Here is an 18,180-nt window from a genome sequence, read left to right on the forward strand (position 1 = left end):
GCAAGTCTGTTCACTCAGAACAGTCCCACACTAGACCCTCTCCAATTTGCCTAGCAACAACAACACGTATGTGAGAATGCTGCCTTGACTTCAGTTCAGCATTAAACACTATCAACCCCTCCAGTCTCCTCACCAAACTCTGCAACCTTGGCATCAACACCTCCCTCTGCAAGTGGATACTGGACTCCCTAACCAACTGACCCCAGTATGCCAGGTTAGACAACCACAGCTCCTCCACCCTCACCCTGAACATTGGTGTTCCACAGGGTTGTGTGTTGAGCCCTCTCCTCTACTCCCTCTTCACCCATGACCAACAATGTACATGGTTCTAACACCATCATCAAGTTTGCAGATGACACTACGTTGATTAGCCTCATCACCAACAACGATGAGCGGGGCTACAGGGAGGAGGTCTAGCACCTGGCAACCTGGTGCACCGGCAACAACCTCATACCAAGAAGACCAAGGAGATTATTGTGGATTTCAGGAAAAACAATAGCGGCACACACATCCCCATCTGCATCATGCAGTTGGGTGTGTCTCAACACATCCATCCTGATCAAGAAGGCCCATTGTCTCTTCTCTTTGAGGAGACTAAAGGAGGCACACCCATCTCCTCAGATCCTGGTGATCTTTTACCGCTGCAACATTGAGAGTGTCCTAACCAGATGCATCACGGTCTGTTATGGTTACTGCTCCATCTTGGATCGGAAAGCGCTGCAGAAGGTGGTGAAAACTGCCCAGTGCATCACCAGTTCACCACTCGCTGTCACCCAGGCCACAGACAATATTTTCTATACGTGTGTGTGTGTATGTGTGTGTGTGTGTGTGTGTGTGTGTGTGTGTGTGTATACACACCCTGTGACTGTATATGTTCTTCCTCTGCCCCACAGAGCTCCATAAAGTAGTGTCTGTAATATGCACACTACGTGTTGTTAACAATCCCACAATGCAATATGTTGCATTTTATAGATTCAAAAGTTGACCCTACAAATGCAAAATGCAAAATGATGATAAATGTCTGAAATTTTCTGATCGCTATAGATTGTTTATTATGTATGCAGTGAGTCAACTTCAATTTCAGACATGTAGAACTCGGTGGTGGTAGACTTTAAAAAACAGCTGTCTTGTTCTTTAAGGTGGGAAGTAAGTAAATCAAAAATCTTTGTAGCTGTGTGTTGCTATGTATTGCAACATTTGTGCAGCATATACCTGTAGTGTGTGTGTGTGTGTGTGTGTGTCTGTGTGTGTCTGTGTGTCTGTGTGTGTGTGTGTGTGTGTGTGTGTGCACATTTGTGGAGCAATTGTTTGGCAGAGGTATTTCAGGCACATGGCTGGGCTCTGTGACAGACTCACAGGGAACAGATAAAGGCAGAGAGGGAGGGAGAGAGGGAGGGAGTCTTCCCAGTCAGTCTGAATCTCTCTCAGCCTACACAATCTCCCGACACAACCTCGGGCTCAGTAATGTTGGATACACTGTGAAAGTGAGCTCTACCTTCCACACACGCTCTGCTATCAGCTGCTTAAGGACACACACACAGCACACACCCGGTGAGTAGACCTCTGTATCACCATCATGGTTTGCATTTGCCTCTGCCACATTAATGTAGAGTGTCTCTTTGAAAGAGAAGCAGATATTCTCGTCAGATCAGAAAGATTGTTGTGTACAGACTTTACCACTGTGTTGTCAACTCCTCTCTGTACATACTTTCTTGTAGGTCAGTTACCCAGAGGCGACTTGTTGTTAAAGGAGCTCAAATTAGCCGCGAGGGTCTTTTGATTCTTTAATCTTTTAATTCCTTTAAGCTGTCGGCTGCTTGTAGGCTCTCAGCACTGGTCTCTCTTTAACTACTTTTACTCACAGATGGACACGCACACACACACAAGCAGGAGTTGGGAAGATGATATCTCGTCAAATTTACATACTCTTTAGAAATCACATTTAAAAGCACAAAATGAACGTCTTTAAAGATGAAAAAAAAAGTATTGCGTTGCATGTATTTGTGTGTAATAAATGTATGTACACACACACCCACACACACACACACGTGCACTCCTACATACATGCTGTCGTTCTCGGCTGCCTGCAGAAAACCAGTCAACCTGCGCCCTTTCCTTCCCACTCATCCCAGATCAGCATTTCAGCACATGTGGCAGAGCAGGGGAGGGAAGACACTAATGAAGTAGAGAGCTCATTTTCACACCTACAGAATGAAGACCTGAAATCACACTGCAGTTATCGTCATCCAGCGTAAACATGTAGCAGTGACTTGTACTTACAGAAAGATTTTCATATTTGCTTCAGAGGTTTAGTTTCATAATCCTGCTAGTAACAAATAGCTTAACATTTGGGAAATATCTTTTTTCTCTGGAAGTGAGATGTTCACATGGATATCAGTCTCATGTGTAAATACCAACATTAACATAAAGCCTATTATGAGCATATTATATCTGTCACACAAACAGGCATGGTCAGTGCTGGACCACCACTGTACTCTGGACTCACTAAGAGTAACAATAAGAATTCAACTTAATTAGGTGGTAATATGTCAAGCTTCTGCTGTAACTGTTGGAAAATATGCATATATAAAAAAAATGTTGTTAAACTGTGGATTCACATAATGTTGGTACTTGCTCACAGAATAGGTTGTTGGTCCGTATTCCTTTAATCACAACTGCATTAGGAAAATGTCACTCTATTACAGTGCACCTTTCTACATAACAACAAACCTCAATAATCACTGTTTAGCAGAAGTACAGTACTGTGGCCCATGCTGGACTGGAACCAGCTGCCTGCCGTTTCCAAGCCAAGTCCCGTCAGACTGAGCTGTAGACTGGTAAAGGCATCTCCTGTTATCTTATATGCTGGTAATCCATCAGATATCAGATTAAGGAAGGAGGAGCAGGGATTTGAAGGCAGGAAAACCTTGGCTGGACAGCCAGACAGTCAGGGAGTAATGCACACTTGCCACTGTCAGATGGACATTGACCTGGATTAGTATTACAACTTTAAATGTGGATAACTGGCTGTGCATATGCTGAATACTATTCACTGTACTGTGTCATTACCCAAACCATTGCCTTGGCTTTATCTGCTTTGCTTTGAATAAAGTGAGAGGTAGCTTTTCTTGGGGAGGGATAAGAAATGAAAACCTACAAGCCAAGAAGCTGTGGAAACAGCTCAATGAACATGTATATGCCAGTTCCTGTGCTTTGGCTAACTTGGGCACTGTAATTACTGTAAGTACAAGTGCTGTAATGGCACCCGCAGACAGTCTTGGCTCCCTTGGCTTTGTCCTCCATTAGTATGTGCAACTATTATTGACTCTTTTCTCCCTGATGAGCCTGCACGATATGGGGACTGTATCAGTTGAGGTGGAGTTTCTCAGGTTTACTGCATAATGTGCACTGGACAGCACCTTTCTTTAGTCCCTGTTTGTTGGCTTTTTTTTTTTTTTTTGACTGACAGGTGTTGAGGGTTTTCATCCTAACATTAGTTCTCTTTCAGAACATATGAACTTATAAACACACACTTGCAGACTCTGTCTTGTGCACAGTGTCAGGTTGGTCCAGCTGTGAGCCAGGCAGCGTCTCTATTTTCAGCAGTGTGGGATAAGGCCTCCATAGTGTCAACAGGTGGACAAGCTAACCAGCAGCAGTATCCTCTTCGCCTTCCCTCATCCATTTTGTCACTCATATTCCAACCTTTACTTAATCCTGGAACTGGGTTTTCCCAGCATGTGTGCTGCACTTTATGTCACTGTTAAAACTCACCTACACCAGCAAAACTACATCACTCAGCATGACAACTGCAAAAAGAGCTCTGGATAACCTGTTATTATATTATTTACTGTAATATTTTTTAGGATGACGATGGAATTCAGTGACATAAGCAATATCACACTGTCACTGCACAGACATTTTTTTCCCAATCATCATTTCCCAACCACATTTTCAAACCTTTTCCTTAAAAATACATTGAGGAACGAAGGCTTGTGGAACACACATGCTAGCCCAGGGCTATGCACCATGTGATGTCAAACACTGAAGCTTCACTCTATCTGTACTGTATGCTTGTTTGCTCTTATTTTACTTGTGGGTCCAGTACCGAGACTGAAGGTTGAATATGAAAACTCACTGCAGGTTCTGTAAAAATGAAGATGGATGTTGACAATGTTCATCTTGAAACAGTGAAACATTTAGACTTTTAGACTAAAATCTGCTTCAAAAACATTAAGAGAGGAAAAAAGAGACAGACTATGAACACAGTTGTGTGAGCTTGTGGCCAAATGACCTTTGACATTTTGTGTTTTAATTTCAACCTATGAAGGTTTCTTTGGCCTCTATGTCTGCATGTTACGTATAGAAAGCTAGTGACACCCTCGGTTTGAGTGAGGAAAAACTTGCCCACAAAAAAAAAGAGTTGGAATAAACCTCAGGAAGAGCCACAGAGGAGGGATCCCTCTCCCAGGACAGACAGACGTGCAATGGATGTCACATGTACAGGACAAATTAACACAAACATATTGTACAATTACAATGACTGATAAAATGATTACAGTAGCAGTGGAACCTGTGATAGAGATAGAGAGATACAGATGCACAGCAGCAGCAAATCATTAACTAACTATAAACTGCAATGGAGATATGGTAACAATAATGACAGTGGTAATATGTGTAGTGGACGTCATGCAGGATCACAGCAGCAGCCACGATCCATGAGAACCTGCTGGACAAGAGAGCACAGAAACTCCGGGGAAGTTTAGTTAGTAACATGCATTAATGAGACATGTATGTTTACAGATGGTGAGAGAGAGATAGAGAAAGATAGAGAGAGAGAGAGAGAGAGAGAGAGAGAGAGGGTTTTCATTGTAGTGCCCGGGAGTGCCCATCATTTCAAAATAATTCCCAGTGAATGTGGAAAACATATGTGTCATTATTTTGTTATATATAATTTTTTTGCAGGTTTCCACCCTGTTTCTTCTGTAAATCAAACTCTGACATTGTGAGTTCAAGTGTTTTGCTCACATTGCTCACATTACATAATCATCATCAGTAAAAAGAGGGACTCTCACTGCCCAGGCAGAGGCTGTTTTCTGAGGGGCAGTTCACGGAGGACTGACCAGGTCGTGATGACTTTCCTTTTTTTCTATTTAGCTTTTTTTTTTTATGGTGTTGAATCAAACTCAGTTTAAATTAAAGAGGAAGTTGTGTTTTTTGTGTATATGTATATTATTTTATCTACGATCTACGATTTTATATAGCACAGATTACATAATTCCCTACGTTCGAGCTTAAGAAGTATCTACAGGCAGACAAATTAATATCTAGAGTCTTGTGTGACATGAATGCTGTGCCTGGGTTATCCATGTGTGGGTGAATGGCTGATTTTAGTCGGTATGTGTGTGGGTGGGTTAGTGGGCTGAGCATGAATGCGTAAAAACATAGGCGCCTACTCACATGCAATATGGTATTCAGAAGAGACGTGTTCTGTCATGACTGGGGTTCATGTGATCCCTTTCCTCTCAGGTATCAAGGGCTGTGTGGACTGTCAATGACATCCACATTGATCCTGCCTGCATGTAAGCACAGTATAATAACTCTTTTCATTTCCCTTAAGCAACATGTAATAAAATCTATTCAGAAAATATGTGGACAAAGCTCCGACGCAATGCCCATATCAAGCAGATAATATTATTTATTATATGCTTATTATTGCTTTTCTTTCTGTGTTTGAGTGTGGTACGTAGTTGAAGACAACCACAGGCAGTGTGACATGCAGGCATGTTGGTGTAGGTGGTGTAGAGAGGATGGTGTTCCATGTACACTCAGTGAAAATGGTAAATAAAGAATCCACCAAAACTAACTTGACCACCATGTACATAGGGTTATTGGTACATTCCCCAGTCCTTGAGCAGGATACATAATCCTAAATAGCTTCTGATGGCTGTCGGCGTGTGAGTGTGTATGCTGAGTTTAGTATTACTTTGTGTGCTTTGGATAGGCCAGCTGAATCAGAAAAACACTGAATATAAATCCATTTGGAGAAGTGAAGTTCTATGTGACAGCTCTAGTTTCGTGGGTGGAGGTCATCAAAGTCCCAGGAAGAGTCAAGAGACAGCTGTTAGTTTCCTGTTTCCCACGAGTCATTGTTTTCTTTTTAAAAATCATGACCAAGGCCTTTTCCTTAACTTCAGCATGTAGTTTCAATAAACCCAACCAGACATGAACCAGAGGAGAAGCAGATCAAATAAAGGATACATATATATGGAAATCTACTTACAATTGATGTCATCCTATTGATAGGGGCAGTAGGTCAGAAAAATCGCATACATGTTGTTTTATATTTACCATATTTTGCTGTTACATTTGGAGGTCCATTTCATTGATTTCAAGGTCAAAAAGGGCTAATAGAGCAGAACATATCTGGGTTTATGGTAAATGTACTGTTTGGATGAATGCTAATAGTTCACAAGTTAAATTGACTTAAGCAAGTAAAAAAACAATAACACATTTTTGTAGTCTGCTCTGTATCCACCTGTTAGCGGAATGTTTTACATTAGAGGGATGATCAGGTGTTTGTGCGGCTGTGTGTGGGAATGCATAAATGATATTGATCACAGCTATTGCAAATTCACACTTGTTTCAGTGTTCATTTAGTTATGATGGGATGCCTATGAGGGCAATAGCAGTTTGTTTTTTTTAGGTTTTTTTTTTTTTTTAGATTTTTTTTTGCCTTTTCAAGCTTTATTTTTGATAGAGACAGCTGAAGAGTGACAGGAATGTGGAGAGAGAGACGGGGAATGACCTGCGGGAAAGAGCCACAGGTCCGATCAGCGCCGGTCCTGGCCACTTTTGCGCCCTGGGCAAATAGTTCATATCTATGAATACAGGGTCTGAAATGTAATTGAGAGGAAGCTGAATACGAGAGGTGGCATTCCATGTAGCACTTTAAAAACAAACACCTGAATCTTCAAATCAATTCTATATTTTAGGAGTACTGTAAGATCAATACTGGGGAGATGTGTGCCGCCTGCTGGAACCATTGAGGGACCTTGCTGAAGATTTTAAGGCTGTGGGTAAAAAGTCAGAAAAAACAGACCCCAGTTGGATCTCACACAGAGCAGTGGTGGAGCATGTATTCAGAATCTTTACTCAAGTAAAAGTAAAAATACAACAATGTAAAAAATATTGAAGTATTCTGAAGTATCACTGTTACGACCCGACAGCATGGTCACAGTCATCATCCCAGACAAAAGGAATGGCTGGGCTACACAGTTTAGTCAATGGCGCAACCACCACAGAGAAGTTCTTACAAAAACACCGATAGTATCCTGCCATGCCTAGGAAACGTCTAAGTTCCCGCCTAGTCGTGGGCGTCGGGAGAGTCAACACAGCCTCAACCTTTGCAGTCACAGGCAGCACCTGCCCGTGGCCAACCCGCTTCCCCAAATAGGTGACCATAGCTTTGCCAAACTCGCATTTAGCCAGATTAAGGGTTAGCGAGGCCCCTGCCAGTCGCTGGAACACATCCCTTAAACTGGACATGTGACTCACCCAGTCCTCAGAGTAGATCACAACGTCATCCAAATAGACGCTACAATCCGGCACATTTCCTAACACGCGTTGCATGAGGCGCTGGAAAGTGGCCGGGGCATTTCTCATGCCAAAAGCCATGACGGTATACTGCATAAAAGCATCAGGGGTGACGAATGCAGAGATGTCCGATGCACGTTGTGTTAAAGGGACCTGCCAGTACCCTTTTAGTAGATCTAATTTAGTAATGCACACTGCAGGCCCCACACTGTCTATACAGTCATCCATGCGGGGTAAGGGAAAGGAATCAGGTACTGTCACCGCGTTCACCTTACGGAAATCCGTACAGAAACGAGGGGTGCCGTCCGACTTAGGAGCTAGCAAGCATGGGGAACTCCAAGGACTACTGCTAGGTCGGGCAAGACCATGTTCAACCAAGTACGCGACCTCTTTCTTCATTAGCTCCCTCTTATCATACGGACAGCGGTATGCATGCTGCTTAATGGGCGTATGATTATTCACATTGATGTCATGCTCCAACACATCGGTACGGGATGGCACATCACCATACAAGGTGGGGTATGCAGTGATAAGGTCGAGCACATCCTGACGCTGAGCTGAGGACAGATGGGACAGATGTTGCTCGACATTAGACAAGAAGTCTGAGTTAGACAACCGGCCGGATTGTTGTGCCTCAGAGGGCGTAGTTAAGTCATCAGTCACATCGGCCACACAAACAAGCAAGGGAGTGACTGTAACAGTGGGATCTGGACACTTTGCAACCTCTCGCGGATGGAAAGTTTTCCGCATATTAATATGGCACAAACGGGTCTTCCTACGACGCTCGGGCGTCCGGATGACATAGTCCGTGTCCGAGAGCTTACTCTCCACCACATAGGGACCTGTGAACCGAGCCGTAAGAGCGGATCCAGGTGTAGGTAGCAAAACCAACACCTTATCACCTGGCTGGAATTGCCGCTCCACCGCTTTCCGGTCAAAACGGCGCTTCATACTACCCTGAGCGGAGGAGAGGGCTTCTTTTGCCAGCGTCGAGGCAAACTGCATGCGCTTTCTGCATTTGGAGACAAAATCCAACACGTTAGTATGTTTTGGGTGGCTGCCCACCAGCTGCTCCTTCAAAACCGCTAACGGACCTCGCACATGGTAGCCAAACACTAGCTCTGCTGGGCTGAACCCCAATGACTCCTGCTTTGCGTCTCTAATGGCAAACAACATAAATGGTACACCCTCATCCCAGTCTTTACCACTTTCATAACAATATTTGCTCAGCATAGACTTCAAAGTTTGATGCCACCGTTCAAGTGCACCTTGAGATTCAGGATGATAAGCACTTGACACAGAATGAGCAATACCAAGAGACCGCAGGGTCTCATTAAAGACCTTGGAAAGAAAATTGGTCCCCTGGTCAGTTTGCACTACTCTCAGCAGACCAAATGTGGTGAAAAACCTAAGCAGTGCCTTCGTGATAGCTGGGGCTGTAATCCTTCGTAAAGGAACAGCCTCAGGAAAACGAGTGGATACACACATGACTGTTAATAAAAATTGGTTACCAACCTTGGTTCTAGGAAGCGGACCCACACAGTCAACTATTACATGCTCGAAAGGCTTACCAACTGCTGGAACAGGACGCAGGGGGGCGGGGGGCACAGGCTGATTTGGCTTCCCTACCACTTGGCAAGTACTACACCCCATACAAAAACTCACCACATCCCCCTTTAAGCCAGGCCAGAAAAAGTGCTTGAGAACACGATGGTACGTCTTAGTTACCCCTAGGTGACCTGACCACAAATGTTCATGAGCCAGCTTCAACACGTGCTGGCGACAATTAACAGGCAGGACTACCTGATGGATTACACCCCAATCCTCACCGAGCTCAGCCGTGGCACTGTCTGACTGTGAAACCCACCTGCGCATCAGAACACCATTTTCAAGAAAATACGGTCGTTTGGATGTACACTCGCTGGGCATTTTCACAGCAGCGGCTATGCATTTAATTAAGGACTGATCCGCTTGCTGGGCAGCAATGAGAGCCTCACGACACAGTGACATAGGAGCCGCCAGATCAACAGGAGCAACAGGCTCCTTTACCGGTTCAGGTTTTCTGAAATCGCAGTCTACCGAACCACCACCAGGGAGCAGCTCATCCTGAGAGAAAACAGATGCAAACAGAGAGTCTGTTAAATCAACTTCCTGGTCCGGGGCCTGCGCACGGGCCCTAGCCCTGGTTAACACACTAACCGTAAAAACATCAGGATGTTTTTTAGCTAACCCGTCATGATCTGACTCTGGAATGGGCTCAGCAACGACCTTGGGGACAGGATAAACTTTACCGCCAGCTATATCGTTACCCATGATAAAATCCACGCCGTCAATGGGAAAGCTAGAGCGGACACCCACATGAAAATAACCAGTTGCCAGCCCCGACTGCACATGGATTCGGTGCAGTGGTGCAGGGACGAAACCCATCTCGATTCCTCTAACCACAGCACTGGCATCAGACTCAGTACCCGATGGCAACACACTGGACAAAATGAGGGACTGTGAGCAGGCTGTGTCACGCAGTGCAGTTACTAGGCGCTGGTCTTCGGCCTGTCCTGTAAGAGACAACAAACAGGTAAATATGAAAGGCTTAAAACAGTCAGGCACCCCTGATATTATAACCTCGTCACTGGAGGTTTTAATAAGCCCCACGCCTTTTGGTGGCCTCACAACAGGCCCTTGTTTACGCTTCCAAGCAACGCAATCCGCAATTAAATGACCAGGCTTGTGGCAATAAAAACACTGACGACCAGATTTGGAAGCAAACGGAACAGCAGCACCCGACAACTGCGACCCAGGCTTCTGAAACCCCTCCCGAGGGGACTCGGGACGTTTTGCCAACACACTTTTGTGTGTGAGCGCAAATTCATCTGCCAAGGTGGCAGCCTGCTGCAAAGTGGACACTTTTTGTTCGTTTAAATACACCGTGATACGCTCAGAGACGCAGTTTTTAAACTCTTCCAGTAACATCAGTTCACGTATCATGACAAAATCGTCAGCCTTGCAAGCCGCACACCACCGGTCAAAGAGAATGCCCTTTTCTCTGGCAAAATCAATGTGGGTCTGATTGGGCACTTTACGCAGATTGCGAAACCGCTGTCTGTACGCCTCAGGTACCAGCTCATATGCTCGCAGGATAGCACTCTTAACCTTGCTGTAATCAAGACCATCCTCCACAGACAAAGAAGAGCAGGCCTCCTGAGCTCTGCCTGACAACTTACATTGAAGTAAAATGGCCCACACATCCTCTGGCCAGCGTAACGCAGCGGCAATGCGCTCAAATGCGCCAAAATAATTCTCCACCTCTGCCTCACGAAATACAGGGACCAAAGAAATGTGTTTACTCACATCAAAGGTAGGCGGACACGCCGCGGGCTGAACCTCACCAGCCTGAGTTGTGCGTACCTGTAGCTCCAGTTGACGCAGCCTAACAGCTGTGTCTGCCTCCAACCTCTTCAGTTCCAGCTCCCTACGGAACTGAAACTCCCGCTCGCGCTCCTCTCTTTCTAATTGCACGCGAGCTAAACGGACTTTCAGTCTGGCGTCCACTTTTGAGCCAGGAGTTGACTCCACGGAGAATGGGATGAAATGGGGCATTGTCACCGGCTTCCCCGCCGTCCTCACCTCCTTCACAACAGGTGTAATCAGCTGCTCGGCCTCGGCCTCTCTCGCCGGGCGGCCCTCACCTGGAGAGGCTGCGGTCCCAACCAGAGCATCCCCAGACACCGGCAAGCTAAGAACCCCCCTGCTGATCAACTCATCCAAAAGCACCGCCTTTAGCTCAGCCTTAACAAGTGCGCTAGAAACCGGAACACCGTAGTAGTCCGCAACCACACGTAGATCGTTCTTTTTACATTTCTCCAAAACAATCAATGATGGATCAGCCGCAAATGTTTCTACGTCAAACGCTGCCATCATCAAACACTTCGGTAATGCGACGCGTATGATGTGCAAGGCCACGCACCAACAGCCGTCACGACAGACAAACTCCAGATCCTGCCTACCACAAACTTCACCTATCTATCTTCTGGGGAGTGCCGGGCTCGAGGCGTCTTATTGGCAACACATCAGCGGCCGAAACCCTGAAACGCCAGCCCCCGCCAGAGACCAAAGTCCCCGCCCGGAGTTTACCCCGAAAACAAAAAAGGCAAAATAACAAAAGAGCACCCGATGGAAAGGCGGGCTGTAACCCAACCCAGCTGGGTACTCACCTGTGTAGTCCGGCGAAGCTGTCAATGACGTCACACAGACTGCAGGTACACAAACACCAACCAATACGTACCGCAAAACAAACACTAATCACGAACAAACAACACTAAACAGTACAACTGTGGGAATAGATCCCGGACGAGCCCCCAAAATTGTTACGACCCGACAGGGCAAGACTCAGCCTAGGGGAATTCAGGGAAGTAACAATTAAAGAAAAAGACCCAAAAACAAGGGGATTAACAAAGGACCGACTGCAAGTGCAGGGATTTATTCAAGAACACAGTTAAACAACGTAAAGTAAAGGCTATCTCAAAAGTCACGATGAGTGCCAGGAACGATCATAAGCCACACGAAATGAACTACTCTCTCCGATTCTCTCCGGGAACACACCACCACGCACCACGAACCACTCGCTGCGGGATCACACGCACACCACCGCACTGAAACACCCGGTAGGCAGTTATAGCCTACCGGCGTTGATCAGCTAATCAGCTGATTGAGGAGGAGAGGGAAAAGGCGGTACCTAAAATCAAGAGCAGAAGACAACACACACCCACTACGGCACGTAACAATCACAAGTAAAAGTGCTGCATTCAAACTCAGCTTCAACTTCAGTAAAAGTACAGAAGTATGTTTATCAAAATGTACTTAAAATAGCAAAAGAACTCATTATAGAACCCATAAAATAACTCATTGTGCATAAAATATTTGATCATTATTACTGATGATGTAATTTAATATTTGTCTTTTTTTTTTTTTTGCCTCTTTAAGGCCTAAACTATTGTTGCTGACTTGGCGTCTTTCTCACCAGATTCATCTTGTTTAGACCATCAGGGAAAAGGTTAGAAACATTATATTGTAATTCACTGCCATGCTGGCTGCACAGCTCTTCATGGTCTCTCCATCTCCTCTCGCCTGATCACCGGCAGCATACTGTGGGTATGTTGTGTCGGGGTACTCTTCCCCTCTGGATCTCTGCATTAGGAGGTTCCTGAAGTTTGTAAATCTCTGAACAGTTCATGTGTTCACAGTTCATTAAACTGGCCTAAACAGTTCTTGAAATGAAACCATGTGCGAAGTTTAAAGAGGAAATTTCAGCAACTCATGGACATCTGACATCTGCGTTTCATTTATTCATTGTTTTTTAATGTAAAATCTTAATCTTGAATGTGGTAGAATGTAAAATATCATATAATGCAAATACTCTTATAATTCATCTCGACATAAGTACAGCGCTGAGTAAATGTTACTTTCCATCAGTGGAAATCAGAATCACTTTAAATCGCTAGGTATGTGCACACACACAAGGAATCTGACTCTGGTTTGCTCTTGTAGTATTAACATCAAACATATATAGACACAGGTACAGTTAAAAAACAGAACAGAGGACAGTTAAATGGTAAACGTAGACATAAACATAAACAAGAACAAAAACTACCAAAAGGAAATCATCAGTTATAACAAGAAAAACTATGGTGAGTACAGCTGCCATTTTCCACCACAGCTTCATACATTATAGTTACCTTGACATGGATTTGTTGATGCCATACATAGCACCTTTGATGGAACCAGTATGAGACTTCATACTGGTTCCATCAAAGGTGCTATGGTCACCCTTTGAGTTGAAATGGACATGAACCCATGTAACTCAAACATTGATCAACATGAACAGGATGACATTTACTCAGCTCAGATGCTACTAACATAAATAAACATGTCCCTGCTTATTTATCACTGTGGGTCAGGTTTCCTTCTGTACTATGTATTTCCAGCAGCTTTCTGTTTCCCTGCCATTCAGATAATCCATTATTAAGTCTACACAGAGTTAACTCACATATAAATGCATAATACTTTAAGGTGGAGTTATGTGATGGATCTATGGAAAGACAGACATTCACAGGCTGACACTGCTGAAACAGATTACAGTATGCAATGGAGGGACTGATGGAGAGAATGAGGATAGACCCTCCATTGTGAGAGCAGCAGTTAAATTGAATAATCTTTGTGTCCACAGCATGCAGCCGTCTGTAGTTTCTATGGCTATTGGGATACTTTCCTATACCTTCTTCATGGACTTTGTTGTCCTCACAGTTTATGGTTTTATTTGTAACATTTCAGCTGTTACTGTCTGCAGATGTGTAATTGGGTTATATGTGACAATTCATGCACATAATCCATTATGTTTTTGTGCCTAAGCATAACCAAACCTTAGCCAGAGTGGTGTGATATCAGAAAATGGTTTGGTTTGTGAAACAGTTTTACAGAAGTTACTGAATCTGTAACTCAGGTTGGTATTTGCTTTGACACAAGAATCTGACGCTGAGCTGAACCTTGAGAAACCACATCCATTCAAACTGTACTGCACGACACAAATGTATTTCCATAGAACAGCATGGCCAGATGAAAGGAGCCGTTTACCTCGAAGTGTTGAAGGTTTGCTTCTTCACGCAAACCGTATAAAAAAAAAAAACGCATTTCCTTATTAAAGACAAAAATATAACCATACACCTTCAAGGAGTTCAAGTTTGTCTCTTTTACCAAACTAAGATCAGTCTTATTTCCTCGTTAACTCATCATAAAACACATTTCGTTCACACACAACAGAAACAAAATAAAACTCTATTAATTCATAGAGTGAGATTTGGAAATTACTGTTTTTATCAAAGAGAGAGTAGCTTTAGTTCAGAAGTAGGGATGTAACGATGCATCGTGACACGATTAAAAATCGGTACAAATGCGTGACGACTCGCATTGGTTGACAGAAAAAATGAATCGCGATTCTTGGCGAATGGGAACCCGCACAGCTCGTGCTCTCACTGGTCAAACAGGCTTCCCGGCGCGTTGCGTGAACGTGGCGTATTTGGTCCGTCCTGCACGCGACTTCAAACCCCACCGGGAGTGTTTCAGGAGCGAGCGCTTAGCCCGCCAGACTTTGTTTACTTGCTCAGATTTGGACATTTTCCCGGTGTTTCCCTTCTAAACATGCTTCTGCATGTGTTAATATGTTACGTAGTTAGTTAGTTTCGCTTTTGTCTGTTTTTACGACCGGCAGTTTGCATGGGGTATTTTATTTTGAAAATCCACCGGATTCTCTCTCTGCTTTTTCTGTGTCTGGCTTTCGCCCGCTCGAGGTGCTCTGTGGAAATTGACGCGTGCTCCTCGCAAGTTTTAATGTTTTTATTTTATTGTTATGTACAAAACTTACCAGCCACACTGGCTGGTGATCAAAAAAGTTAATTTAGAGCCCTGGTTACGCCCCCTTGTGAGCGAAAACTGCACATCACGCCAGTTAACAGCAGTTTACTGTGAGATTGTTTCTAAAGAAAAGAGATATTAGTGATGTGTTTTGTTGTTTAAGATGTAAGTTGCACTTTTTATAAGAGAACACAAACTGTTTGAGAGCTTCTGTAAAGAAAGATTTTTTTCCTACAAATAAAAAGTATAATAAATATAATAATTTAGTTTGGTCATAATTTGTCTGTAGCTCATTTTGATTTTAAAAAATCGCATCATGAACAAAAAATCGTGACTCGAATCGAGTCGTGAGTTGAGTGTATCGTTACATCCCTATTCAAAAGGTTTGTCTGGGTACCCCTGAGGAAGATACACAGTGCTAAGAAATGGTCTGAACAGGAAAATGAGCTGATTTTGGAACATTCTAATAGTTATGAACATTGATTTTCACTCCAGTTTTTTGGGATCCTTAATGAGACACACTTTTTTTCATAGTTCATTATCTAACAGCTCCATGTGGCTGCTTCTGCTTTTATTACCCCTCACTGGAATATCTGCTGATGAAAATGTGTTGAATAAAAAGTCAACGATAAAATATTTATATTTATATGTTTAACATAAGAATGCTATGTAGTCATCATATATACTGTAGATAAGTTTAGTTTATAAAACCTTATTTAAAGTTCTTTTGTCAGCTGCAGATATATACAGTATATGTCTATACAGGTTCATCAAATAGGTGTTCAATGTATATTCAAGCAGCGCCGGTCCTGGCCACATTTGCGCCCCCCCCCCGAGGCGAACATTTTCTCGTGCGCTCCAACGGCCGCCCGTGCGCCCCTGGATGCGCCGTGCGCCCCGGGATGCGTGCGCCCCCATTGGTCTGTCCGACGCCCCCCTCTGCCTTGTCAACACTCCGCTCCCGGGGCGCCCGCTCCGCTAACTTAATGAGCGGTATCGAAAATTACCGAGGTTTTTTGCTTTTTCGGGCGTTCGTGCGCCCCCCACGGAGAATGCGCCCTGGGCGGCCGCCCACATTGCCCATAGCTAGGACCGGCCCTGTATTCAAGTCATAAATATACTGCGATATACGTGATTGGGTTGTGTTTAGTCTGGCCCATATGAACTCAGGGTTTGTCACTGTTGGTCCCAAAGTCCTGAGGGTCTTGCAGGGGCCAATGCCTTCAGATGACTGAGCGGTCAAAGGGCCCCTGGGGCCTCTTATTTAAACAGCCTTGAAACTGGAGGTGTGTTAGCTACTGATGTGTTAATAATCTGGTGAAAAGAGTTAGCCCCATGTGGTTTGTTTATAACTCAGAAATATCAAGCCACATCTTGATAAAAGAGCTCACAGACCACTTAATTAACACTATTAGCAGGGCAGCTTGTAGTGTGAGGTCACATGATGTCACAAGGATCAATGAGTAGCCTATCATCATTGCTGTTTAAATTATTATTTTACAAATTGGCCAAATTTATCTAATAATTTCATGTTAATGTGTATTTTTAGACATTTTGAATTTTAATTTGTGAAAAGAAAAAACAACTAAAAAAAATTCAATCAATAAATTGACAGCCCCCTGAAGTAACCCCATTGACTCCTGGATGCCTTATCAAAGACCAGGTCATCAAACCTTAGTGTTTAGATGATGAATATTCAGGAGGAAACGTATAAAAATACAAGGTTAAAGTTAATGTCAACCATACAGACTGTTGTACCATCACACCCCTGAGCTATGAATGTCTTATGTTAAACTGAGGAGAAAATACGATGGGACATGATGAGAAAGATGCTGATTACTGTTGAAAAGCTGAAGTGATGGACAGTAAGTTGCAGGCGTAGTCAGTTTCTTTCTTTCTTTCTTTCTTTCTTTCTTTCTTTCTTTCCCCTCGTACATTTGTGTGTGTCTGTTTTACTGAGTCCTCCCTCACGTTGCTGTAGATGTGAACTGTGTTCAAACAGCTGTGTGTGAGGTTACAGAGGGTCAGGTGTATCTTAACCTTCAGCACTCATTCTAATCTCCTCTGATTCACTGACATGCGTTATGACACATAACACCAACACGGCCATGTTACATTCCCTACAGTTATTGTGCCATTCCTCAGGCCTGAATCAGTCATCAAACTGACACATGACACAGAGATGCTGCTTCTCTTTCTGTCTTTCTGCCTGTCAAGGCTGATATAAACAAATCTATATTGTGTGTTAAAATGTACTGCAGTAAATCACTGATGACAGGCACACACCCTGTTTAAACTCAGCCAGTGTATATACGGTCAAACACTGTGTCATTCTATACAGAAGAAAGACCATCACATTGAGTTTCTAAAACTAACAATAATAAATACAACTTTCATCAATACACTTTAACATGCATATATTCGAATAAGTATATATTATTGTTTTTGTTTATTATTACTGTAATATTAATATGTCAACAGTGTGCAGGCATCTCAAGTTATTGGGATTGTTCACCAACAGGTGTTGTGTTATAATAAGCACCTCTACTGTGAAAGGCATCCTCTGATACTCTCTTCCACTAGGAAAGTGTCATATCCATGAAACTTACTCTACTTATCAACAGTCATCATCAGACCTAAGGCTGCATATACTGGTACAAAATAATAATGCCTAAAACTAGAAAACATTTCTAAAGAGATCTTGAGTGTGCCTGACTCTGGCCCCGTCGCCCCCATACATTATTACTGACACTGCTCAGAAAATTCAGTATTAATACAACAAGCTGTGTCATCATTGCCTTTTTAATGGACTCTTATTTTGAAGGGACTCTTATTCTTTTGAAAGACGGCTTCACTTTTAGCATCTTGAGCTGTGGATGGGTGTTGCTGCCGCATCTTTGTGCCTCCCTCTCCACTCTAGCTATGATGTCACGCACTCTAGCTTGCGAACATTTTTTTTTGACATGTTTTTGACGATTTTTAAATTAAATCAAATCAAATCAGATTTTATTTGTATAGCCCAAAGTCACAAAGTACATTTGCCTCTGAGGGCTTTACAATCTGTACAGGGAGTGACACCCTCTGTCCTTAGACCCTCGGTTCAAGTGAGGAAAAACTTGCCCACAAAAAAAAAAGGTGGAAGAAACCTCAGGAAGAGCCACAGAGGAGGGATCCCTCTCC

The 18,180-nt window shown here is 43.6% G+C and overlaps 1 protein-coding gene across 2 annotated transcripts in view; it reads left to right on the forward strand.

Annotated features, from left to right (window-relative positions):
- Window positions 1–1,339: 1,339 nt before the first annotated feature.
- palmdb (palmdelphin b) overlaps window positions 1,340–18,180 on the forward strand; it is a 55,644-nt gene continuing 38,803 nt past the window's right edge. Inside the window, exon 1 of one of the 2 annotated variants that reach the window (XM_027275421.1) lies at window positions 1,340–1,551. The gene's annotated coding sequence lies outside the window, so the exon portion shown is untranslated. The remainder of the gene's footprint in view (window positions 1,552–18,180) is intronic. The other variant, XM_027275419.1, reaches the window with a different exon arrangement.

The sequence above is a fragment of the Larimichthys crocea genome, unplaced genomic scaffold, assembly GCF_000972845.2.
Source record: "Larimichthys crocea isolate SSNF unplaced genomic scaffold, L_crocea_2.0 scaffold125, whole genome shotgun sequence".
NCBI classification, from domain to species: domain Eukaryota; kingdom Metazoa; phylum Chordata; class Actinopteri; family Sciaenidae; genus Larimichthys; species Larimichthys crocea.